General features: G+C 41.5%; 1 protein-coding gene across 4 annotated transcripts in view; it reads left to right on the top strand.

Annotated features, from left to right (window-relative positions):
• LOC126252900 (bestrophin-2-like) overlaps window positions 1–25,924 on the top strand; it is a 467,283-nt gene that overhangs the window by 420,206 nt on the left and 21,153 nt on the right. The window lies entirely within an intron of this gene.

Below are 25,924 nucleotides of genomic sequence, written 5' to 3'. Positions count from 1 at the left end.
AGGGAGCAGAGCACCTCTTAAGTTCTCGGACCATAAGTAGTACGTAACTTTAAAATTACCATCCAGTCGGCATAAATGCGTACCGATGCGTTAAGACATTGATGTTAGTTGATCTTGATACAACTCTCTTGTTATCTCTAATTTCCAGGGTTTCTTTCATATGCCTTTCCTCTTCAAATTCCAATTGATCGGAGTTGAAAACAAATTCCTTACCGAACGATGAGATAAGTTTCTCATGCACATATTTTCGGGCCTATTCCGGTATTTGCTGCGCATCGTGAGCAGATGTAATTTCGATGTATTGCTCATGCGCTGCCTGCGATATGCAAGGTCTCTGACCAGAGAGCAGTGTTGACTGCAGTAGGAACTGTGTAGCTGTAGCAGTAAGTTGTTGCTAGTCTGGAGTCTGCTCTGGTCTGGTATGGTGTATCGTGTTGGCTGGCCAGGTCGCGGTGCAGCAATGTCGGAGCCTGAGTATTATTGTATAAGGTAAAAAGCAGCGTCGCGCATATGTAGTAATGTTATCTCAAGTCGCATGTAAATGTTTTAAAACTCTCGTAATAATAATCTTCCTCATAAAAAGCAACTTTTAACAACCATTCATTTCAATTTAAAGGATTTACTAATTTCTCCCATTCATGATCATCCCGATTATTGCAATAGAAAAATCAGTTGCTTCCTTTCATAAATGACAGATAGGTCGGCCAGCATTGCACAGAGCTGTGCCGGAAAAATTTATTGTAAGAGCAGATATATCCGGCGACTTCATTGAGGTAAGAATTTTTCCTTTTTTTTTATTCAGAATGATCTTTCAGGGCCATGACGCAGCACTGCTGTCGTCCAAAATTTACCAGGTTAAATTCACAGTGAATTATTGAAAAGTCATAAGTGAGCGACAATTTGAGCGGTTAGTTACATTGTTTTATTACCAGGTTAGTGAATTCATTTTTTATTGGGACGTTACACTGAATGTGAACGACATAATTATAATTTTTGCTGTTGAGAGGTTTAGGAGTTTTTCTGTTTTGAGCTTACACTAAACGTGAACATTATTTATGTTAATATTTTCTGTTTTGAGGTTACACTAAATTAGAATCATATTCATATTATTTATTTTATTTTGTGGGGAGGTTACACTGAATGACGATATTTATTTATTTTAATGATTTTAAATTAGTGTGGGGAGGTTACAAAGTGCTCCTTGTCTTCGCTGAATATCCGTAGTTTTTCTTATGCACTATACGGTCATATTTCTGTGGACTTGTGTGTGTGTGTGTGTGTGTGTGTGTGTGTGTGTGTGTGTGTGTGTGTGTGTGTGATGTTTTTTTTCTGTGCTGCGAATGATCTTCCATATGCGTAAGTGTTTGTAGTACCCGCTCCTCGGACACGATTGTCCTTTACGTTTCACTGGAGACGAGATTTGAGGTTCCCTGTCTGACAAGGATGATGAACTACATTGCTCGACTCGTGTTTCAATATCACTTTCACTTGTTATGCATATATCGTCATCACTGTACTACTCATGTACAGTATCGGCACAATCGAGCGTATATGACACCACAATTCCACTGACTCGTCTTGCGGAAGCGCTAATAATTTAACCTGCCACTTCTGTCTCATTCTGTGAAATTCTGACGAAATATCAACTTCAGCCAATGTTGTTATATTATGCAGAGTTTGCTTTATAGTCGCCATTACTCTGCTTTGTATCACCACTCGTCGACTAAGCAGTTCAGCTGGGCTCCGTAGCCTCACGCTGCGCTCACCAAAGGGTCCCCCCCCCCTCCCCCCCAGTCCCGCCCCCTGTTGCCATTAGCAGCCAATATTGTGGTTGCATGGTAGATAGTATGTGGCGCGTCGGATGCCGTAAACATCATTGGCCTTTCGCGAACTCGAACTCACGGGGTTCCCTTCAAAGCCCTGTCGTAGAATATTATGTCCCTACCCCTCAAAAAATATGGTTCAATTGGCTCTGAGCATTATGGGACTTAACATCTGAGGTCATCAGTCCCCTAGACTTAGAACTACGTAAACCTAACTAAGGACACCACACATATCCATGCCCGAGGCCAGTATCCGAACCTACGACCGTAGTAGCCGCGTGGTTCCGGACTGAATCGCCTAGAACCGCTCGGCCACAACGGCCGGCCCTACCCTTCAGTTTGTACGCTTGCATAGTGGTCGGGTTTGCTGCTATTCAGTGCTAACAATTACGAACATGAAGAAACAGTTTATTTCAGTGTACAAACAACGTTTCGTAGGTTACGATATTCCATTTACGGAGTTACTCGTATACGTTTGGCTTCTTAACGTTGTTCAATCGTTTCGGAACGAAAGTTTCTTATCTTAAACAGAAATATGTGACCGTCTGCATCATCTCCGGTAGTATGCGAGCATCGCGGCAACGCCCTTCATTTTCGACAAGGTAACCGCCGACCAAATTTGGTTCTCTTTCGATGTAGAGAACAAGCAGCATTTCTGTGGTATACACCACTTCTAACAAACACCGAACAACGCGCTCCAGTACGCGGCCGCCAAATACATCGCTGGCCGCACTTCTCTGGGCGGCCCGCTGCTTCCATCGCTGGCAGTCTTTACACGCACGCTCCCTTACGTGGCCGAGAAATACATCGCTGGCCGCACTTCTCCGGGCGGCTCGCGGCTACCATCGCTGGCCGCCTTCGCGCGCGCACGTTTGTCAGCACACAGCAATTGGCTACGCCAGGAAACATTGCGATTGGTTTTCCCTGGAAAACAGCGACCCCAGCCGACGGCTCCATTAACTAGCAAGCCTTATATAAACCCGGCCGCCGCCGCAAACGACTTCAGACATCCCATTCCCTGACCTGACCAACCAACATCCTAAAACTCCTCAAACGAATTAAATCCCCCCATCCATAACCCCCAAACACCAGACACGAGGGAAGAGACATCTTGTCCCGGGCCTCGGAATATAATAGGGGTCTACGACCCATCAGACACTCCAGCCGGTCAAACGACAGTTCTCATTGGGAAGTGCAGTACGCCGTGTTCCAGCTGCTTGTGGATGACTCGCCGCACCACTCGAGGTTACCTGGCTGCTCGGCGGAAAATCTTGCGACTTCACTTGGAGAGACTGAACTTCACTGGACTTGGGAATAATTACGGGACGTGCACCCCACCATGCACATTCGGACATTGGTATAACCAAACTTTAATTCTGCATTACTTCTGAGTGTGAGCCTGGTTAGACGCTTGGCTAACATAGTTGTTAAAAAGTGATTTAATAAACCAGACTGAAGAGGTTATTGTGTTATTCCTGGTTATAACAATTTCACTCATCAAACGACCTCATTGATGTCTATGCAGCACTGTAGCTGAATGGTCAGCGCGGCTGACTGCCCTTTGGAGGACCTCAGTTCGATTCCCGGTACTGCGGGGGATGTTTCCTTGCTGGAATGAGTGGAATGGTGTGCACTCATCCTCGTGATGCCGACTACGGAGCTGCTTGAATGAGAAATAATAGCTGCAGGTCCAAAAACTGACAAAGGGCGAAATAGCGGTGGAAAAAAGGAGATGCTGTTCTAGCGAAACGCTATTGGGAACATTCAGAGACCCTGTGTTCGAGGGGAAGGCTGAGCCACAGTTCTGCTGCTTCCTTCGTATTCCCGTGTAAGGACTACAAGACTGAGCTGAGGGAGGATATGGAGCGTATCGAGGCATTCGAACAATTATTATTTTCGTAGCCCCATAACACAGAAAATCGCCAGTATTAGTACGAAGTTCCCTCCACCGTGCGCTGTACGGTGGTTTTCGGAATATACCGATTGGTTAGAACTAAAGTTCAGCTACTTACGGATTGCGGGTGTGGGGTGTAATTATAGTAAGGCGGCAAAACTTGGTACATATGCTAATGCGTTAATTCGGAAACCGATTAACGCTGAAAAAAGTTATGGTTTTGGCCACCGGGTGCAAATCTGGCGCTGTGCACCGTTTGTATGACGGTTTCACATCCACGCTGTCATTTGACGAGCCATAACGTGAGTGAACGGCATGGCTATCGAGAAGAGGCCGAGCGCTATTAGTGAAACTGTTTTGTGTGAACGGCAGCAAGTACAGTGATGCATTAAAAGTATCGCCGACTGAAGGTCTGAAGAGAGGTCGGATGTCATTAAAGGGTTTAAAGATGATGATAATGAAATTTAAACATGGGTTAGCTTGGGGTTGCACCTGGAACGAGAGACGTTCTATCGCGGTGCTGATGAGGTTACTGTTGCTGTAACTGACCATGCAGCCCGTGTCACGGGTAGTGATCTATAGTGCTCGTGCAGTGTCACGAGAATTGTGTATCCCATGTCAGCAATATCGAAAGTTTCGCTATCTATTTTACCCTGGTACCCATACAATGGACAGATGACGAAGAGATTGATGAAATGTATGATGAGATAAAAGAAATTATTCAGATAGTGAAGGGAGACGAAAATTTAATAGTCATGGGTGACTGGAACTCGATAGTAGGAAAAGGAAGAGAAGGAAACGTAGTAGGTGAATATGGAATGGGAGTAAGAAATGAAAGAGGATGCCGCCTGGTAGAATTTTGCACAGAGCATAACTTAATCATCGCTAACACTTCGTTCAAGAACCATGAAAGAAGGTTGTATAATGGAAGAAGCCTGGAGATACTGCAAGGTCTCAGATTATATAATGGTATGACAGAGATTCAGGAACCAGGTTTTAAATTGTAAGACATTTCCAGGGGCAGATGTGGACTCGACCACAATCTATTGGTTATGAACTGTAGACTAAAACTGAAGAAACTGCAAAAAGGTGGGAATTTAAGGAGATGGGACCTAGATAAACTGACAGAACCAGGGGTTGTAGAGGTCTTCAGGGAGAGCATTAGGGAACGATTGACAAGAATGGAGGAAAGCAATAAAGTAGAAGAAGAATGGGTAGCTTTGAGAGACGAAATAGTGAAGGATCAAGTAGGCAAAAAGACGAGGGCTAATAGAAATCCTTGGGTAACAGAAGATATATTGAATTTAATTGATGAAAGGAGAAAATATAAAAATGCAGTAAATGAAGCAGGCAAAAAGGAATACAAACGTCTCAAAAATGAGATCGACAGGAAGTGCAAAATGGCTAAGCAGGGATGGCTAGAGGACAAATGTAAGGATGTGGAGGCGTATATCACTAGGGGTAAGATAGATCCTGCCTACGGGAAAATTAAAGAGATCTTTGGAGAAAAGAGAACCACTTGCATGAATATCAAAAGCTCAGCTGGAAACCCAGTTCTAAGCAAAGAAGAGAAAGCAGAAAGGTGGAAGGAGGGCCTATACAAGGGCGATGTTCTTGAGGACAATATTACAGAAATCGAAGAGAATGTAGATGAAGATGAAATGGGGAGATATGATACTGCGTGAAGAGTTTGACAGAGCACTGAAAGACCTAAGTCGAAACAAGGCCCCGGGAGTAGACAATATTCCATTAGAACTACTGACAGCCTTGGGAGAGCCACGCCTAACAGAACTCTACCATCTAGTGATCAAGATGTATCAGACAGACATCAAGAAGAATATAATAATTCCAATCCCAAAGAAAGTAGGTGTTGACAGCTGTGAAAATTGCCGAACTATCAGTTTAATAAGCCACAGCTGCAAAATACTAACACGAATTCTTTACAGACGAATGGAAAAACTGGTAGAAGCCGACCTCGGGGAAGATCAGTTTGGATTCCGTAGAAATGTTGGAACACGTGAGGCAGTACTGACCCTACGACTTATCTTAGAAGAAAGATTAAGGAAAGGCAAACCTACGTTTCTAGCATTTGCAGACTTAGAGTAAGGTTTTGACAATGTTGACTGAAATACTCTGTTCAAATTGTAAAGGTGGCAGGGGTAAAATACAGGGAGCGGAAGGCTATTTACAATTTGTACAGAAAGCAGATGGCAGTTATAAGAGTGGAGGGGCATGAAAGGGAAGCAGTGGTTGGGAAGGGAGTGAGACAGGGTGTAACCTATCCCCGATGTTATTCAATCTATATATTGAGCAAGCAGCAAAGGAAACAAAAGAAAAATTCGGAGTAGGAATTAAAATCCATGGAGAAGAAATAAAAACTTTGAGGTTCGCCGATGATATTGTAATTCTGCCAGAGACAGCAAAGGACCTGGAATAGCAGCTGAACGGAATGGACAGTGTCTTGAAAGGAGGATATAAGATGAACATCAACAAAAGCAAAACGAGGATAATAGAATGTAGTCGAATTAAATTGGGTGATGTGCGGGAATTAGATTAGGAAATGAGACGCTTAAAGTAGTAAATGAGTTTTGCTATTTGGGGACCAAAATAACTAATGGTGGTCGAAGTAAAGAGGATATAAAATGTAGACTGGCAATGGCAAGGAAAGCGTTTCTGAAGAAGAGAAATTTGTTAACGTGGACTATAGATTTAAGTGTCAGGAGGTCGTTTCTGAAAGTATTTGTGTGGAGTGTAGCCATGTATGGAAGTGAAGCGTGGACGATAAATAGTTTGGACAAGAAGAGAATAGAAGCTTTCGAAATGTGGTGCTACAGAAGAATGCTGAAGATTAGATGGGTAGATCACATAACTAATGAGGAGGTATTAATAGAATTGGAGAGAAGAGAAATTTGTGGCACAACTTGACTAGAAGAAGGGATCGCTTGGTAGGGCATATTCTGAGGCATCAAGGGATCACCAATTTAGTATTGGAGGGTAGCGTGGAGGGTAAAAATCGTAGAGGGAGACTAAGAGATGAATACACTAAACAAATTCAGAAGGATGTAGGTTACAGTAGGTACTGGGAGATTAAGAACCTTGCACAGGATAGAGTAGCATGGAGAGCTGCATCAAACCAGTCTCTGGACTGAAGACCACAACAACGACACCCATACAGGATCCAGACGCAACTGAAACCTCAAGATTCGCAGCAACTTTCTGAATTTGCTCTTCAGTTTCTGGCATAGTCAAGGCTGATGACGTGTGGCCAGGCAGTGGAGTGACAAGGTACATTTTACACTACAGGGTGCCGTGAATACACAGAACTGCCGAGTTTGGGGTACTATTAAACTGCGTTTTATTTGCGGCTGTAAGTTCCGCATGAACGCATTAGAATATCGACGTAGTTTAACTATCGTACGATAATTACAGCCTACACTAGACCTCTGCGGGTAGCTGCACTTTATCTATAACCACCCGACATATGTGTAGATATGAATAAAGCAGTGGTGTGTATTTCATCACTAAAAACGTGTGCGTCGTCCCCTCTCACATGTGAAGGTAGGCGTGTAGCGCAGGCTCGTCTTAGCCATCCGCCTTCCTAAACAATTTAAAATAACCCGGGAAAAGTTACCGGTGGCTCCTTGTGTGGCAGCATTCGATTGCTCTCAGGGGCAGCAGAAACAAAATCATCCTCAAGGATACGAAATCAAACAGTGCCTCACCCATTTTAAACTCGGTTGTAGCTGAAGTTGCATTTTCTTTATAGAACCGAAAGAAATATACCCCAGTTTTCTCAGGAAAAGTCTTTGGAATGTTTAAAGGGGCACCCGACCATAGTGGCCCAGTAGTTTAAAGTTTTGGTCGCTTTCTGAACGAGCGTAGTTTCTATTCCTGTTCCAGCATCCTAATTAAATTTTCGGTGGTTTTCGGAATCACGTAAGGCGAATGTGATGGTTTCTGTGATACGACCGCGGCCTGCGAGCTGAGCTATGAAATATCTTACATGATTCCAACACAGAGGATGTGTTGAACCTAATGAGCTTTTGTTCCAAGAAGACGCGTCTAGGAGTCTTCAATAAGTTATTTTAAATCTTCACGAATTCAAGGAAGAAGACAAGAAAATTTTAAGGAGCAAAGGAAGTTGTTTTACTTTATCAAAACGTCGAGAGTGGCTCTCGAACAGAAACGTGGTTGTTGAGTCATTCCGTCCGCTTATTAACGTTTGTTCTCACAACATAAGAAAAGAAACACCGTCTCACTTCCGCTCTGTTGTTCTCTGCCGCCGGGTACGACGAACCCAATTACGCTACAAGACGGCGACTCTACCTCCTCCGCACTGCTCCCATTCAGTTTCCTGTTATAAATTTTCTGAAAGAGTGCCAGCGGATTTAGAGAAGAGTTATTAATGAACGTAATGTCACTCAGTCTTCTTTTACAAGTTATCTGCTGCCAGCCGTATTGAAATGGCGCATCGACCAGTGCACGATGGAAAGCTGTACTAATCTCCATTCGACCATTTCGACACTGTTTTAATGGTTTCCATTAATTAGCGTCAATCGTTTCGACACTGAAAATACAGGTATTTTCTGGAAGCATCATATTTCTTTCACTCGGTACTGCAGCCGTGTAACCGATTCTGCAGTCATGCGTCCTTATGTGGAATAATAATTTCTGAAGTTGGATTTCTGCTACGAAACAGTCTGATTTCAGTTAATCGACAAAGCATTTGAGTGCATTAATTTCGTTCCATTCAACTCCGAATAGTGCAGTTCGACTGAAAAAGCCGTCATTACATGTGCGGTATAAACTCGGCTTTCTCTTTTCATTTACGTTGACTGTTGTCTGATAATTTTCACAGATTATAATTCTCTGTTTCTTAAGTAGACAGTTTTTTTGCTCCTGGTGAGGTAAGGCTTCATAGTGCGTCGAATTTTAGGATGAAGAGGAGGTTGATTCACGTAGGCTGCGTTCCTGGTTTAGTTTTGGCTTAAAATGCCTTTCCTCAGCGTTTATCCAGAACAAGGTACCATACACAGCGAACGTTGCAGTAAAGTCACTAAATTTGTTACCTGTAGTGATGGTTTACAATTATTCTCCTTTAGAGTTCTAAATGTGCACTGTGCACTACACAAACCTTCCTTCGCCTATATAAATTTATGCTGATAGCCAAGCCACGGTTGCATTATTTAAGCAGTATATTATTGTCACCTGTTCTGTTCGGCATGGTTTACTGGAGTACTCTCTCTGTTTCTCTGGCCAAGGCAAGACTTACATTTTGCACTACGTAATTTGCCTCTTCTAATGATACATGGAGCTCTGTCACGGTACTGATCATGAGGCCGCCTTATTACGGAAGTCTTGACCATCAGACCCACCAAAAGGGACTTCGCCTTGTCTTTGAGGGCAAGGAGTCGTAGAAAAGAACTCTTCTTCGTTAAAGTGGGGCGCAAGCCCTCTGTAGTTTACTGAAGCAAAGCAAGACACTGATTTTGTCGTCCTGCAGATTGAGAAACGAATTGATAAATAATTCCTGTGTAAAAAAAAAAAAAATCCTTAGAGGAGGCGCATTAGGTAATAACGTAGATTTGCAGTAGGACTTTGGAACAAATACTGTGCTCGGTCATTATGAATCACTTTAAAGAATTACAGATTTCCAGCACGGATTCAGAAAATATCGTTCTTGTGAAAGCCAACTAGCTCTTTATTCTCACGAAGGAGCGAGTGCTATCGACGTTCCATATTTTTAGATTTCGAGCAGGCTTGAGACATTGTTCCTCACAAGCGACTTCTAATTAAGCTGCATGTCTATGGGGTACCGTCTCAGTTGTGAGACTGGAATGTGATTTCCTATGACAAAGGTCACAGTTCGTAGTAACTGACGGAAAAGTCTTAGAGTAAAACAGAAATAATATCTGGCGTTCCCCAAGGAAGTGTTACAGACCCTCTGCTGTTCCTGATCTACATAAAAGATTTAGCAGACTATCTAGAGAGCCCCCTTAAATTGTTTGCAGATGTTGCTGTCATTTAACGTCTTGTGAAGTCGATAATCAAAACCAATTGCAAAGCTGTTTAGACAAGATATCTGTATGGTGTGAAAAGTTGAAAATCACCCACATGAACACTAAAAAGAATCTTAAGGCTGCAAACTCAACTAATTATTTAGGGGTTACAATTACAAATAAATTGAAACGATCATATAGATGGTGATATGAGGAAAGCAAACCAAAGACTGCGTTTTACTGGCAGAATACTTAGAAAACGTAGCAGGTCTACTAGAGAGACTGCTTACACTACTCTTGTCCGACTTCAGGAGTAACGCTGTGCAGCGTGAGCCGCATCAGATAGGTTGACGGAGTACATGGAAAAAAGTTGTGTATTGTCACGAAATAAGGGGAAAAGTGTCACGGATATGATACACGAATTGGGATGGCAGTCATTAAAACTTTTTCTTAATAAAATGTATTTTAACCCTCAGATGTCTATTTGTCCCAATAGTCATCTACCGATTTCAGATATTAACCATCATCTGGTATGTAGGGTACAACAGATTTGAATCTGAACAAATTACCAGTGAAATTGTACAAACACCTGACATGTCAAATAAACATGAGATATGACTGCCCCCCCCCCTCCCCCCCCCTCCCCCGCCTTGAGATTTAGTAGTAAGATTACCCAGTTGATGGCCCGTCAAAAACTGCACACACCTCAAGCATGAAAACAGGAAGGTGGTGTACTGAACTGTTGAGAAGGAAGCAAAATACGAGTGGAAACAATTAACGGTCCGAGCTCACGATGTGCAACATCGAGCATACTTGTGTAGCCATGGCGTCGTGGTTATATGGTTACGGTGTTGAAATGCGAAGGGGAGATCAGATTGCTATTTTCGTTAATTCCCCATTCCTCCATCCCCCCCCTCCTCCTCGACACACACACACACACACACACACACACACACACACACACACACACACACACACACACACACACACACACACAAATTATGAAGTTTCCATCGGTTACTGACGTGTCTGTTGGCAGTATTCAGATTTGTGTCTGTAACGTGGTGTAACGTCCGTTTGCAATAGCGAGGTGTAAGAAAGGCACCTCCTATTCGTTTTACCCAAGTTCCACATGTTAATGTATGACTCTTGCGCTCCCTTTTGGAAGTTTTGAATTCCTTTGTTGTAACATAGCTTACACCCGTTCATTTGTTCTTTTTCGTTTGTTTGAAATTTCGATGTTGCATCTCGCCTGCTCTCACTATTCATCACATTTACTTGCGACGGTAATAATTCTTACCATATGACATATTCTATAACCAGCGTATAGTATGACAACTGTTAAGACTACAGAAGGAGAAAAGATACGTCAACAACCGGCCGGAAAGTTCATAATTTTATGAAAATTATACTGTATAACATGTTATATCTCCTTAATGTCCTGTAGAAACTGAAATTTGTTGAATCTGAGTATGCCTGGTTAGGTGTAAGAGAGGGCCTGAAGGCCCTAATCTTGCCAGGTAAAATAAATGCAAATAATAATAATAATAATAATAATAAAATAGAAATTGAGCCACGAGCGAGATTTGAACACCGTTCCCCCTCTTCGCTGTCCAACACCGTGACCTCATAACCACGACGCCGTAGGTACACAACTCTGCTCGATGTTGCACTTCATGAGCTTGGACCGTTCACCGTTTCTGTTTTGCTTCTTTTGTCGCGGTTTAGTAGACCTTCTTCCTGGTTTAGTGCTTGATGTGTGTTGAGTTTTTGACGGGGTACCCACTGGGCTGTGTTACCACTAAATCTGAGATGGGGTGCGATGGGGAGTTACCCTTGTTAGCCCCTCTTTAGCCCCAGCAGCCGACCGGGACATCTCTCAAATTCTATCTGTTCAGCCGTATATGATCCCCAAACAGTGGTCGCGACATTTAGCACGCTTTTGAGGTTAAAATTTTAGAAAACACTTTGTAATTGAATGAAAGCAGCCACAGGTATAAAATGCTAAAAATCAAATAAAAAGTCTCGATTGCGTTTTCAGAGTTTTATTTGTTAGCAACCGGTTTCGGCCCTTTCTTTGGGCCATCTTCAGGCTTTTCCCCGCCATTATGGCTGCTGGTGGCGGCAGACGGAGCGAAATCCGTAGAAGTAAGGACTGCTTAACGATTAAAAATCTGAAAATGCGATAAATACCGAGACCATTGTTAGTGGATCGGGGCTGAAGAGGGTAAGTGCAACCAGGGCTTTACAGTTCATTGTGGGTGTTGTCTACGACAACAACATTGCAAATTCTAACTTTATTCTTTTGATTACAATCTGTTCTTTTTCCAGTTTTATTTTACACAGTATATTCTAAAAAAATGGTTCAAATGGCTCTGAGCACTATGGGACTTAACTTCTAAGGTCATCAGTCCCCTAGAACTTAGAACTACTTAAACCTAACGAACCTAAGGACATCACACACATCCATGCCCGAGGCAGGATTCGAACCTGCGACTGTAGCGGTCGCGCGGTTCCAGACTGTAGCGCCATTAACCGCTTGGCCACCCCGGCCGGCACAGTATATTCTAAGAACAATGGAATATTCTAAGAACAATGGAATTAAACGGTGATCCTAGGAAAAAAGAAAATGGAGAATCAATTCAGGTTAACAGGAAACTTTGGTGCAATTGGAAGAAAATGTTCAAATGTGTGTGAAATCTTATGGGACTTAACTGCTAAGGCCATCAGTCCCTAAGCTTACACACTACTTAACCCAAATTATTCTAAGGACAAACACAAACACCCATGCCCGAGGGAGGACTCGAACCTCCGCCGGGACCAGCCTCACACTCCACGACTACAGCGCCTCAGACCGCTCGGCTAATCCCGCGCGGCCGCAAGTGGAAGGTAAGCTTTATCTTAAACATAAAAAGTTTTGGTGAAAGAAAAAATGAGCCTGAAAAAGTTGTATGAACAAAATATTTATTTCTAGTATCTGCATCTTCATCATTACACCGCAATTCACAGTTACGTGTCTGGCGAAGGGTTTGCTGAACCGCCTTTAAGCTTGTACTCTACCGTTCCACTCTCGAACAGAGCGCTGGAAGAGCGGACACTTAAATGTTTCCGTGTGGGCTATGATGTGTCTTATTTAGTTATGACGAGCATTTCTCCCTGTGTAGGTAGCCACTAAGAAAATACTAAGGACAAAAGTTGTGGTTGAAATTTCATGAAAAGGTCCTGCCGCAGTGAAGAACGCCTTTGTTTTAGTAACCTTCCAATAAGGTGAGGTTCAACAACCGTAAAGTATTTTATCAAGTGCTTTTTAACCATCAGCTGTTTATTTGTCCCATTAGTCTGCCATAATGGCGGGGAAAAGCCTGAAGATGGTCTGAGGAAAGGGCCGAAATCGGTTGTTAGCGAATAAAAACCTGAAAACGCGATAGACTGTTTTTATTTGATTTTTTACGCTTTCGAGTTTTAAGGCAATTTGATTTTAAGTTTCTTATATGACTCATTTTTAAGGAGGAGGGGGTAAGGTAGTCTCCACGTGACCCGTTTTTACATTTAGTGATTTTTCTGTCGTTTACTGCTCTCAAGTCAAATGAAAACAAGACGGATTTCTGTGGCTGGGAGCTATCAAGTGACTTAAAATACATTCACATAATTGCGGAAGGCTAAAATATGTTACTAGTTTCGGATGTCTTTCTGACAGTCAAGCATTAATCGCCTTGCAGAACAATGAAGTTATTTTTGTCGGTTTGATAAATAAATTTGGCTTTTATTAAGCTTTCCTGCTGAGGCAGCCAATTTATTCCACACTATAGGCTAGTTTCAACTGTTCGCTGCATTTCAGGTGCACATTTTCATCTGATAGCACGTATGGCATTATGCCATAATAAAGAACCAAACATGAGATAATACAGTACTGGTACGCCAAGAAAATTTCGTCACGAAAACCACACTGAAAAGCTTCATGTCTGGACGAGGCCTACGTCATAGGGCATCTGGACATACGAATGTGCACTGTAAGGCGGACTATGCATTTGAGTATGGTTCACGAAATTCCGGCACTCTTGGAGTATCCTCTAATGTCTTGTTTCTTTTATGACATAATGTAAGATCTTTTCATGTTTTACACGTACGAACATACGGGCTTCTACGCCACCGTAGCTGCGCAAGCGCGGTGACGCCTCTATCTGGCGCTCTCTGGCAAATGCTGAAATGAATCTGTTTCTAACAGGTCACGGAAAAATATTGCGAATTGTTGTTCGGAAAACGTTATTTTCAAAGTAAATTTCCTTTTACGCAAGATGAACTATGTGCGAGAATGTACGATGAATTTCTTAAATCAGGGCTTCCCAACCTTTTCAACTGGCGGACCCCTTCTTCAGTCGAAAATCCATGTCGGACACCTAGTCAGTCAAGAGCACAGTAACTCTAAATTTCAGAGCGAAAGCCATGGGAACCGAAAGCTTCTTAATGCAAGTGCCATGTTCCCAATGACCTCACTTAGGAACCGCAAAGGCTGCTTGGGAATACGACCAGAAGTAAAAAAGTCATGAATTTGTTTTTCACATTTTTATTCAATAATTTCACTCATTATTTTACACGATTTGGTGAAAAGTGGCCGCGGACCCCCTAGGAAGAGCCGGCGGACCCCTAAGGGGTCCGCGGACCACACGTTGGGAAACCCTGTCTTAAATCATAGTGTGTTTGGTCTCTCTTAAAAATCAACTCTATGATGACGAGCCATTTAGAAGAATGTCCAGCCCGGAAGATCAGAGATTTATGTCAGTATTTTGCTGGCGTATTTGTGTGAAAAGTGTAACATGCGCTAAACAGATCAACATTATATGTGAAAGCTTAGCTCTTGTAGCTTATTAGAGACAAATATTATATGCGAAAGCTTTGCTTTTCATCTAGCAACACCAGGTATATTAATTTAAACCGTAAACTTTTCTTGTTGGTGGAATTCGAATTTATACTTTCGTAATACGAAAATATGCAGCGTACATGTTGCTGCACATCAAAGATCTTTCCAAAACGCCCCCCCCCCCCCCCCCCCCCCCACGCCCCTGAGTATCGTTTTCTAAAGTGCCGGAAAATTCTACGCTGCTGTATAAAACCATATCCTACCAAAGAATAAGTTTTACAGTTCCGAAGTAAAGTATACTGTCACTTAACATGGCAAATGTGTATTTTCACCCGGGAGAAAATGTATTCTTAACCGGGAGATCCAGGAAAAATCCGGGACATATTTTTTTCCTTGTCCGCGTATACACCCTGATTCACAACGACCTACAGTGTTCTCTTTGTTGGAACATTTACGGAATAACTGTTCTGGTTACAAACAGAAAAATAAATTATAATGTGATCGACTGAACCACCTGAAGAACAGAGTGTAATCCCTCGAAATGCGTTGGGGAAAGTTAATGGTTATAATTGTTTTCTGTAGATAATTTCAAGAAAACTCTGCATTTTGACCCACAATGTCTCATCGTGTTTACACTTGCGTTGTAAGTAGTCAGTAGAAGTTTTCTCTGTCTATACATTCAGCAAGAATTAAAGGAAGGAAAAATATCTGGAAAGAGAATTGTAATTACCGAAGAAGAAATTTTGAAACATCTAGGATTTACCGACCATATTGTAATTCGGATCAGATACACCAAAGAATTTCAAAGATACGTTGATCGTAGCATCAAGATTTGAAAAGGGGTTATAGCATATACACAAAGGCAAAACATGGGCAATTAAATGTAGAGAAAGGAAGGCAGACGAAATGAGACGCTGAAATTAGTTTTACTGTCCGAACAGAAAAAAAAGCTGACGAAGGCAAAAGTAAAGGGCATATGAAATGCAGGTTGGCAACAGCAATTAAAGCATTTCTGATAAAGAGCGATTTTGTTAACATCGAATAAGAACTTAAGTGTTGTTTCAAATAACAGCCACGGTCTCCAAATTGCATAAAGTATTATACCGTCATTTGTGAAAGTATTTGTTTGGAGTGTAATCTTGTGTGGAAGCGAGACATGGACGGTAGACAGTACAGATAGAAATAAAATAGTTAACTTTTGAAATGTGATATTTCGGAAGGATGCTGAAGATTATATGGGTAGATTGAATAACTAATGAAGAGGTACCAAATCGAACTGGCGAAAAAAGTTCCATAGCACAGTTTGATTTAAAGAAGGGAGCGGTTGATAAGTCAGAGCCTGAGGTAAAAAAGGAATAATTAATGTCGTAAGTGAGGCAAGTGTTAGAAATTTTAAAGGATGCAAGATGATGGACACCGAATGCAGTTTATTATGGGAGATTCAGGCGCCCCAGACCTATCTTGCCAAGTCTCTACGAAGATGATTCAGGGCTTTCCATGTGATCCGCTCTTGTCATGGGCTCTTCATACGCCCTTACTATTATTTCCCGCAGCGCTTGCGTCTCGCTGATCACCGTTTTGCTATTGATGGGCCATTTTTACACGGTTTAGTAGTTGTTAACAGACTTCTCTGGCGCATGGTGATCTTGTTGTGGATGTCTCGCGCTGTGAATGAGTTGGGTGACCTCAATTTTAGTTGTAACATCCCTTCGCACTGGTAGTGGTGCTGTTTCAGATGGTATGTACGGACTGATTTTTAGTATCCGACGATGACTCTACCTACAGGTTTATTTGTTGCATTGCTCATCCATTTTGCATACACAAAGGGATGCCAGGCTGCTACATAGAAATGAAACTATACAATTACAGAATATAGAGCTGACAATGTCGCGAAGAGGAATCTTGCCTGCCGAGAAATTTATTTTTGACGATTTTTACGATTTTCCTGGAAATATAAAATTCAGTTCAGGACTACTCAAAGATATTTAAATGTGTAATATTGCTCCACGTCACTCTAGTTCCATTCCAAGTAACATTCAGTTGTCTTTGTGATTCTCCTTTCTACAATGGGAAGCATACTCTTGAGGCTTTGGATGTTTTAGGCGTAGTTGGAATTCCTTAAAATAACTGGAGACAGATTTTAGGGTATTCATCTTAGTACTTCTTTCATCCTCTTCACCAGCAGATGCGGGAAGACACTGTGATAGGTAGATTTTAAAAGAAGGAAGAAAGTGAAACCTGGTGCCACCAAATAGCTATGTTTATGGAATAATACAAAATTTGTCTCCATCCGAAGAAGTGGTTCACACACACACACACACACACACACACACACACACACACACACACGGAGGGACGGCTAGGACTGGAGCAACTTGCGTCATTTGGCAGGAAATGAACCGTGGCTGTAAGTTACAATCACGGCAGCGGCTTGGCGCTTTTCAGACAACCCAGAGAGAACCGGTGGACAACCAGTCGATTGAAGTTTCTCTCTCCCGAGCACTCTGCGCCACTTTGAACATTAAGTGTTCTGTTAGAGTAACTTGAAAAGGATTAGAATACACAAACATCTACATAGATACTCTGCATGTCACATTTAAGTGCCTGGCAGAGAGTTCATCAAACCACCTTCACAATTATCTATTATTCCAATCTCGTATAGCGCGCGGAAAGAACAAACACCTACATTTTGCCGTACGAGCTCTGATTTCTCTTATTTTATCATGGTGATCGTTTCTCCCATGTAGATCGGCGTCAGCAAAATATTTCCACATTCGGAGGAAAAAGTCGGTGGTTGGAATTTCGTGAGAAGATTCCTCGGCAACGAAAAACGCCTTTGGTTTAATGATGCCCATCCCAAATACTGTATCAATTCAGTGACACTCTCACCCCTATTTCGCGATAATGCAAAACAGATTGGAATTTTGCCGTCATACTTAGAGGCCGTGGAAGCTACGTGTATGGGCAACCATAGGAAAAAGATCGGACAGACGAAAGTAAGGGAATAATGGAATGGTGGGGGTCTGTACCCTGTCTGCCCCCTCCCCCTAACCCCAAGGTCACCTGACCTAACACCGTTGGCTATTTACTTCTGGGATAAGTTACGGACCGTGTTTACATTACCCCCACAGCCGAAAACACTGGAACACTACAGAAAACGCATCAGTGCAGCTGTGATGATCGTTGACAGGACGTTGCTACGTAAGGTACGGAACGGACTTGACTATAGCTTTGACCTTTGACGTGTGTCGTGTGACCGGGGGGGGGGGGGGGATACTCATAGAGAATTGGGTAAAGTGAAAATGCAGATTTTTTTTCAGTTCTATTCATGCATCAATCATATTTGTACGTGCAATACTTAGGAGAATGTAGAGTTTGGAAAACAAATGGACGTCTATAGCAGCCCTCTATAACAAAGGAAACAAAGTTGGCTAGTTCACGATTTTGCAGGAAGCGCCCATCTAACTACAGTTTAAGGGCAGAATTGCCTCGTGTTTGTAAATGCACCAAGTTTCACACTTTGGTAAAAGTGATGAGTGCCTGGTGCCAGAGAATAATTGACGAATTGCGCTGCCCGTGGACACTTCCTTGATACCTTAGTTACATAAAATTGAATCCGTCAGATGGTGCCCTGTTTAGTCTGCAACAGCTATAAACACCAGAAAGTATTCGCAAATTGATTACAAATCTAACGAACACAACGTTAGCTGCTCGATTTTTTGCTTTGTCTGTCATTTCGTCGGCAAAACGGCGAAGCTGTTCATTTTATGGACAATTTTCTTACTTACAGTATCACCACAGTGCCGTGCTTTCTTAGGCCCACTTCGAAGGTAGCTTTGCAAGATTAAATCGCCAGAAGAGAATGGAAATTGGCCCAAGTTATTTCACTGTCATTCCTTGTTTGCTGTGAAGAGCCGGCTCCTACCCATCAAACAGGATACGGTTTTGTCAAAGAGTAGGCAGAAACACTTTACATCTACATACAAGATGTTCCAGGAGGAAAGGTCAATACTTAGGGATATGGCAGGAATGATCGTTTGAAGCAAAAAACTTAATACGGTCATAGGACCTATTCCGAGTAGTTCCGAAATAAAACATAATTAGTGCACATTGTTATTTATATTCAGTACTTCATCAGGTTTACATCTACCTCTACGTGATTACTCTGCTATTCACAATAAAGTGCCTGACACAGGGTTCAATGAACCACCATCAAGCTGTCACTCTACCGTTCCACTCTCGAACGGCATGTGGGAAAACGAGCACTTTAATTTTTCTGTGTTAGCCCTGATTTCTCTTATTTTATCGTGATTATCATTTCTCCATATGTAGGTGGGTGCCAACAGAACGTTTTCCCAATTGGAGGAGAAAACTGATTGAAATTTCATGAGAAGATCCCGTCGCAGCGAAAAACGCCTTTGTTTTAATGATTGCCACTTGCGGGCTTTCAAATACAATGAGGTGATGGGCCCTCAACTATGTACCCTCTGACTTAAAGTTGAAATATTAAAAGCTTTGGCGGGTTTTGTTGTCTAGGGGTTGGGATACGTAGTTGCTGCATTACAGGCCAAATACTGCTGAGTCTACAGTATACAATAAGAATATACACATGAATCGAATGGTCGAAGGTTCCTATCACTCGGCAATTACGAATGTAATGTAAAATTTATAAATAAAAGATTGCAACTAAATAAAATCTGCAGGTACTATCTTACTGACTTTAAATGATGATGCGGTATAAATGATGATGCAAAACACTTATTGATGTTGATGGTCCAGGAGTTAAAATAAAGTTGAATAACTGGGAAACAATAGATTCCTACTGCACGTAATTAGTTATGGACAACAACAACATAGCTCTCGAGATATTCACTTCTAAACGCACACTATGTTTTCACCGTAGAAGCCACGGAAATCTCACACGTGCACAAGTCGGGACTCCGAATTATTTCTATCTGCCGTGAACACGCGCAAACCGCTGCATGCAACCCTACGTCTGTCGCATCATCGCGTCCAGCACCTCCCATGTCCTGTCTCAGACTCCCCGTGTCCTGTGTGATTGTCCCCCGCGCCGCACTGCTCAGAACTACCTCGTGTCCTCTCCGGAAACGATGCTCCTCCCCAACCTCCATAAGTCTCTCTTAGTAACGAGCGCTGTGATTGGCTAGAGTGCTCCCTCCATGTCTCCAAGCCAACGTACACTCACAAACATATTGAAACACATACGAAATACGGGATTTACATTTAAATGACTTGAAATTAAATAAATGTTCCTACAGCTGGACCATAAACACGCTCTAACACACATTATTAAATACATAAACAAATTAAACAAACATGTATCAAAGGAATAGAACAAAAGGTATGCCAGTAGCCTTAATGTCTATGTGCTTTCTAAAACACAGTAAATATTGGACCAGTTTCTTCATGAATAGTGTATATTGGATATAAACAAAGACATAGACGAATAAATATATTTATAAGCATGCTGCTACCGTTCATTCGTGGAACTGTGGAATACTTACGGCCTGACGCGATCGACAGTAATCGGCCACTTTGACCTCCGATAACTCATGTACTATTCAAGTTACATGCCTGTAATTCATACCAATTTAGGTTTACACTAATAGCTGTCTAAAGACATGTAGATCGCAGAAATCCGATGAACCGTTTAGACTTTGGAAATTCGTTTCTGGGTGTTGCTTTTATAATTTACAGTCAGATACTAAACTTTAATAAATATATTGAAAATCTGATTACACCATCAAAATCGTCGTGCAAATAATGGTAATGTATATGTTTCTTTTTGAGGTATGATTCATCCGGCTACTATACGAACTGTGAAATGTCTGCCATTAAGGTTTCACAAAGTCTGCCTTCTTTGGCACTCCCAGCGTATCTCCTTCATCAACACAGCGTCACCATGGAATTTCTAGTCATGCGGCTGGACTCCTCTTGCTTCGGCCAACGTCCGGCACCACGTGTTCGGCCTGCCGAGCGGCTGCGCCTGCCGGGCGGCCACGGCAACTCCAAATATTTCCACGGCGCCACAACTCGCCCGTTACCTCACACACTCCAATTCACGTATCATGTCTGTGGCACTGTCTCCCCTATTTTGCGATAATACAAAACGAGCTGCCCTTCTAATGAACTTGTTCGATGTCATCCGTCAGTCCCACCTGATGCGGATCCCACACCACACAGCAGTACTCCAGAATAGGGCGGAAAAGTGTGGTGTAAGCAGTCTCTTTAGTATACCTGTTGCATCTTCTGCATGTACATGTACAGCAGTTAGTAAACATTACAACACGTGCTTTACAAAGTATACATTGAAAAATACGTATTTTAACTCATTCGCCATGAAACAATAAGGTACACGTCACAATACAGCTGTTGTACAGTTCACAATAAATATCTGAATATCACACCTTCAACGTCAGTGCATCTGTGTACTTCTGAGAGAACATGTTGCGTTGCTTGTCAGAGTGCCTCTGCATGCAGCAGCATTCATGATGAGACCAAGCAGTTCATCTTGCATATTAAATTTTGTTTGTACACCTCAGACTTCATCCAACCTCATAAACAAAAATCTAATGGCTTAATGTCTGATGATCTGTACTACCACGACCGATCCAGTGATTAGGGTAAGACACATACGTGCGCCACTAGTTCAAAGCGAATGTACATGAAATGCTTGAAATGTATCTCTGAAAACTTTCGGAACATGGCATCTGTCCATATGAAGCCTTTTTTTCTTTCTCAGATGAGCAATACAATGTTCAATCTAAGACAAAGAAAACGATGCACCACGAAAGATTGGGACACAAATCGGCAGATGTGAGTAGGTGTACAGGCAAACTTATTATTACAATTTTAGAAAAAATGGATGGATTATTCAAGGGAAAGAACTGCAAAAATTGAGCAAATCAATAACGCATTGGCCCATCTCTGGCGCTTGTGCAAGCAGCTATTGGGCTTGGCATTTGATTGACAGAGTTGTTAGATGTTCTCCTGAGGGATAACGTGGCAATTTCATCCAATATACGCATTAGATCGCCAAAATCACGAGGGGCCCTATCCATAATGCTCCAAACGTTCTCAATTGGGAGAGATCCGGCGACATTGCCAGCCAAGTTAGGGTTTGGCAAGTACGAAGGCAAGCAGTAGAAACTCTCGCAGTGAGCTGGCGGGGTCCTGCTACGATAAGAAATGGCACCCCAAACTATCATTGTTGGTTGCTGGGCCTATTGCGGGCAACAGTTACATTGATATCCCACCACTGTTCGGAGAGTCTCTAGACATGTCTTTGAATAGGAGTGTAGAAATGGATTAATAATTGCTTGAATAATTTGAAAAATTGATTGGAAAGAATAGTTGAGAAAATTTTGAAGGTAATTTATGAATCTGTGGACAACATTGGATGAACTTTAACTGATACCAATATCAACAGACCTTGAATATCATTACATTCAATGTCAATAAACGTAATTTGCGTTACGTACTGTTGCTTCCAGTAGTGTGCGGTATCAAATAATCACCGCAACCATTGAAATTGCCTATCTGTCTACAAGTTCTTAAACACAATAATTTTAGTATAAGTAAAGCAAGTTCAGTAGGTGCTTATCAAGTCTTAGTCATTACCTTTACATTAATTCCAGTGTTGAGTGTGACAATGTCGATGCAGGAACACTCCTGCAGATACTACGTTAATTATTCTTGTCTACACCGAACCTCTTGATGCAGGCGAGTGAAATGATAAACAGATATGAGTTGAACTTACGACCGTGCGAATAAATATTCCTTTTATAATGACTCTTTCTAATGACTTTTAATTAACTGTTAAAATACACATTTTTAACGATGCTGGTACGACGGATCGAAGTATACGTCCGTACGCTACCACTTCCCGAAACAAAAGGGTGAAGATACATGAATTAATAAACCGAAGAGCGTATTTCTAACTCAGTTTCGTACAGATATTTAACGATGCATCAAAACACTCTCCTTGCACAAAACAACTCCTTAATTCACTTTCGGCGGTGTCTTTGGTTTATAGCTCATTCAGTTTACATATAGCTTATATGTAAGAAAAGAAAGAAAACTAGTACGATTCAATACATCTTCCGCCTAGAATCTCATTGACTGGAGTAGAATTGTCTCTGGTGAGGAGACACGCTTCGAAGTGAACCCCGATGATCGGCGAATGCGTGTTTGGAGACGCCCCGGACAGCGGTCAGGTCTCACGCCAAACAGTCTGACAACGAGAAGTGATGGTCGAGGCTGCTGTTTCTTTTCATAGGAGGACCACTTTTGTTGTCTTGATTTGCTTAATTTGTGAAGCTCTTTCTCTTGAATAAATCATTCATTTTTTTCTGAAATTGTAATCATTTGTTTGTCTGTACATCCACAAACCACTGTCACCTGCTTGGCAGAGGGTAGGTCCCATTGTACCACATATTAAGATTTCTTCCCTATCCATTCACCAATGGAGCATAGGAAGAATTATTTCGTAAACGCTACTATGAACGCTGTAATTAATTTGATCTTGTCTTCGCGAGCCATACGCAGCGATAAGCAGAGAATCTAGATTGCTCACTGATAATACTATTCTGGAAACTTTGTACGTAGGCTCCCGTGGGATGGTTGACACTTATCGTCCAAGTATTATCAGTTAAGTTTTCAACATCGCTGTGACACTATGCCGTGGATGAAACAAACCTGAGACGATCCGATTTGCTCTTCTTTGTGTGCATCCAATATCAGCTTTTAATCCTAATTTGGTATGGGTCCAAACTCTTGAACAATATTCTAGGATGTTTTGTAAGCAATGTCCCTCATAGACTGTCCTACGATCAGCAAGTTGAAGTGCCTTATCGCTGTTCAGATGACGCACAAGTCTCTTTTCTGTCCTCAAAAAAGTGTGTACATATTCTATGAATTTTAGATGATATATTGTCTGCGTGGGGAGAAATATCTTCTGGAGCTATGTTCAACTATTCTCAGATGGTGTTTCTAAAAGGTCCTAATGTTGATGTCAGCCCATCTTCCCCGACGGTGTCTGGTTTTGAAAAGAACGTAACATTTCAGAATGCGCTCACGAAGGGTGCCTAAGACGCCACAGATTTTAAAGCGAAGGTATCCCTCAGGGCGTGGCAAGAATATATGCTGTTTAAGTGGCGTCCATAGGGATTTCACCAAATCATCTTTACCGAAGACATCAGTATGAACGTCATTCACATATCGTCCGATATCGTACTTACTGCTGCAAATTCCTGTATTCACTGTAACGTCATAAACGTGTGAATTAATTTTACATACACGCAGAATCCACAACACTGAACTAATTGCGTTACACATATCTAAAAGATGTAATTACGTAAGTTACTGAAATCACCACACACACACACACACACACACACACACACACACACACACAGAGAGAGAGAGAGAGAGAGAGAGAGAGAGAGAGAGAGAGAGAGTTGATTATTTACTCCAGAGCGAATACTAAACGGGAGAACATTTGTCTTGCTCGTTTTGACGCCGGTTGCGTGAACTATGGATATCTACATCATTCTATTAGCAGCATTACATTCTCTTCTGACCACTCCAGGGTGCTTGTGGGATCCATCAGATTTACAGCACAAAATTCAGAAGAAAAACATGCGTGGCAGAAAATTGCCGAAGCGCTCCTTGTTCCAAAGACGATAGATCGATTACTTCTTTAGTCAGGCAGGAATTTAGTAGAGAGGCACGAGCTGTTCCATTTCTTTCCATTAAAAAGGGTCGGCACAATAAATTTCATTAAAAAGTAAACGATATGACGGTCTATTATGCTAACTAATATAAAATTAAAAATGTATGAAGGAACTGATCATTACCGTAGCTTATCTTCAAAGTCACTGTAATAACATTAGGCATGAACCACTGTTGTAGTAGGATGCAATAACCAAATAAATAACAATCATTTTTCCCTTGACTGCGGTGTCTACCCTCCAACAAACTACATATTATGTAGCAGTTTTTATCAGATAGCTTATGCACAGGTCGCATTTAATTTTGAGTTACATGAATCGTACTTTATTAAGATTACCTTCTTTATACATATTTTAATCAAATCTCGAAGTGCTTCGCAATGTCATTGTTGTCATCAGGAAGTGTCTGAGATACTTCAGTTACTGAAATGCAAAACAATTACTACACGTAATTGCCTCCAGTTTTGCAGAACAAAGTAAATGCTAGCCTCTCTTCGCGCTATGTTGATTGTCGGTAAGCAGTGTCATGGTTTTAAATTGTGCCCTCAATTGCAGTGAGTGAGAGAGATCATTTTAAAACGTCGACCGACACACGTGCAAAGTTTTGGAATGACGCTAAGGAAGGTTGGAGCTACAGTTCAGTGATAAGCGTTTCATACTTCGTAAAAATTCAGAAACTTTCTCCTGATCTTTTTTTTATTTTCCTACGCCATTTGTTAACTTAAAAAAACGAACTATGAAAAATAATCCTATCTGAATTTCGCAATTTTGTACCGTAGCTATATCTAATGTTGTGTAGAGTAATGCATTTCTGGGAACATGCATACTAATTAACCAATAAAATTAGTGCTATGTACTTGTGGCAACGATATTTATGTTGTTTCTCTAATTTTCTTGAACGATATTTATGTTGTTTCTCTAATTTTCTTGCTACTGCTTTTTGCGTGTAAGTAAAGGTACAGTACCAGTATATGACTACAATTTTATTGATTTCGAGTTGGACAGCAAATTTCTGTTTTTGGCTCAGAATCCCACATACGAAATTAATCACTGTTAACTAACACACTTAAGTTAATTCGTGTAACATGACGAGATGAAGTCAGCACTTGAACTACACGGTCATTTACACTATTTCAAATTAGATCGCCCGTCCTGTTGTGTTATAAGGGATACGTCGTTCCAGGAGTATACCAATAGATATGCACAATTTTGTGATAAAACCACTTAGATCGATTATTAAGATATACTTATTACGACGTTTCGCTACTCCCATTATCAGATATCAGGAAGGTTACAGCTAACATCAGAAGGTTCTTTCGGTACTAAGAACTATCTGATCCAGTTTTTAGTACTGACATAGAGCCTGCTTTTATGTTTTAAACTTTTTAATATTGATGATGGCAGTTGCTGAAACGTCGTAATAAATAAAAAAAAATTAGTAAGCCATCTAGACTGTTTTATTCACAAAATATTCACGGACACTTCTGCAGGAAGTTCATTTTCTTTATCAATAAGAAGCACTTGCTTTATTTTGGAATGTCTGCTATGAAAGAAAGAATTTTTTTTTGCAATTGGAATACTTTCTCAATGCTTAATTT

Source organism: Schistocerca nitens, chromosome 4 (genome assembly GCF_023898315.1).
Source record: "Schistocerca nitens isolate TAMUIC-IGC-003100 chromosome 4, iqSchNite1.1, whole genome shotgun sequence".
Lineage (NCBI taxonomy): Eukaryota > Metazoa > Arthropoda > Insecta > Orthoptera > Acrididae > Schistocerca > Schistocerca nitens.
This window is presented reverse-complemented; position numbering and strand designations above follow the sequence as displayed.